Below are 2,300 nucleotides of genomic sequence, written 5' to 3' on the forward strand. Positions count from 1 at the left end.
ATCTTTACTTGTATTTATATTTCCATTAATATAATAGTTTGTCAAATTCTTATACCTATTGCATGGTTATGCTTTTACTTACATTGATATCAATATTGACCTTGATCGATCCCTTTCCCAATATCAAGGTCTCAAACCTTACAGTTATTCGATTTCTAGGTTACCACGCAAGTCAGATATGTCCATCCTAAATCCTAATTACTCTTTAGCTCGAGGGGGAATATAGTCCATTAAAAAAAAAAAAGAGATTACCCTAATGTTTATAATCATTTCTCGTTCATCGTATTATTTTTTTCTTTTCTTTTCTTGATATCCAAGCGTAGAGAAAGTGGTTAAGCAAATCTTTTTTTTTTTTTTTTTCCCATTAGAATTAGTCCTCAAATCTGAAAACCCAATGATCCTGTCCTAAAAGTCCTAGAATCACTCGTTCCAAAATGGTGGGAATTGGGATTACTAAATTCGAATCTAATCCAAATTGATCGACTCAAACATGGATTTTGAACCCAGAATTTCCTATCAGATAGATCTTTCTAGTTCCAAATGAATTTATAAACTCGAAATCAAAGATCGAATCCAACACTATCGATTCCAATAAGGGTCAGATAGGAATCTGTAGGATTTAATCTCGAAAACCCTAGAGTCAGCTATTGGATTTTATATTATACAATATAAAATATTACTTTAGTAAAGTTAAAGTTTCAAATAATGTTCAAAAACTTTTTCCCCCTTTTTACTTTTTGAATATTGTTTGTACAAGTAAAGAGCTATAAATAACTTTTTTCAAGTTTGCTTAGTCCCACATAGGAAGTGGATGAAAGGTGTGAGGGGTTTATATGTGGGAATGTTTCTTAAGGGTGCAAGCCCTTGAGAGAGGCACTCTCCCTTGTCATGTGTGTGTGTGGGTTCTTGGAATGCTTTTGAATCGCACACGAGCCTAGCCGAGCCGGGCCGTGGCAGGGGTCGGGTATGGGTATCAAGAGACTTATCTTTTTACATCAAATTCGAATTAAAATTTTTGAAATTCAAATTAAGTGAAAGACACCCATACTTACATGAACAGACACCTATTTGTATTATGCATACACTTGTACATGTAAAGATACCCTTTGGCATTGGACATGTACATGTACATACGGACACCTTCGCCTTAATAGATAGTAGAAGTCCATAAACTAAAAGATATAATTCTAGAAGTGTTTTTGGGAAAACCTCTCTGTGGGAAAAGTGCTCTCTGCCAGTGTCTTTTTCTGAGTGTTCTTAAGACAAACAATGATTGTTTTTATCAAAAGCCTCTCTGTTTACTACCATTTTCGTACACAGTATACATTGAGTATTACCTTTGGTTCTCTCTATTGCAATCACTTATTGGAGTTGCACTTTAAGAGAGTGGGGAGTTGTTTTATCTTGGAGGTGAGAATGTTGGTCAACCCCGATTGCATGCAAGTACAGGACGTTCAAATACCTTAAGGAGAGTATTCTTATACGACTCAACTCTACATTATTGAAGGACTTCTGTTTATAATTCTGCATATTCGGTTTGACTTGTAAGTGATACTCTTCTTCTTGATTTAACAATATTTTATTAAGAGAATTGTCAAAGTCTTATACCTAGTGCCATATTCTATTTCTTACATTCGTAAGGTGTTTAAACTGAATAGGTATAAGACTACGGCTAGTGATTCAAATGATACACATAATGCAAATGGTATCACACCAACACCCCCTAACAATGTTGATCCAATACTGCCTACAAATTTTTCTACTCCAACCAATGTGGTAGTCGGGACACTTCAACCCATTATGGAGAGGATGAAGATTGTGGCCGAGTTTGATAAGATTGTCGCCGAGTTTGATAAGATTGACCAATTTAATGGTCAGAATTTCAAACGGTGGAAACAAATGATGCTATTCGCGTTGTCTCAAGTTGGGGTTACCTTTTCTTTGACAAAACTAAAGCCACAACAAACTGAAGATTCGGTTCTTGAGCAAAAAGGCTTGCATGGGTGGAGGCTGATTTTCAATGTAAGAACTGCATTCTGAATGGTCTTTCAATTGAATTATACAGTGTGTGTAATTCTTTTGAGTAAGCTTATTTAATGTGGAATGCACTTACAAAGAAGTATACCCTTGATATTGCAGGGAGTAGCAAGTATGTGTGGGCAAATTTTCTCAATTTTGTTATGGTTGAGGGAGAAGAAATATCACCCCAAATTGATAAGTTTCAAGTCTTGGTTGGTAAGTTGGCAAAAGAGAATATCATTTTTCCTGATGCATTTGTTACCAATTCCTTAATTGAAAAA

General features: G+C 35.2%; 1 long non-coding RNA gene across 1 annotated transcript; it reads left to right on the forward strand.

Annotated features, from left to right (window-relative positions):
- Positions 1 to 983: 983 nt before the first annotated feature.
- On the forward strand, positions 984 to 2,300 carry LOC122067657. The gene is made up of 3 exons (XR_006136805.1): positions 984 to 1,544; positions 1,659 to 2,022; positions 2,140 to 2,300. It is a non-coding gene; the product is annotated as an uncharacterized LOC122067657 (long non-coding RNA).

Source organism: Macadamia integrifolia, unplaced genomic scaffold (assembly GCF_013358625.1).
Source record: "Macadamia integrifolia cultivar HAES 741 unplaced genomic scaffold, SCU_Mint_v3 scaffold3043, whole genome shotgun sequence".
Classification (NCBI taxonomy): Eukaryota; Viridiplantae; Streptophyta; class Magnoliopsida; order Proteales; family Proteaceae; genus Macadamia; species Macadamia integrifolia.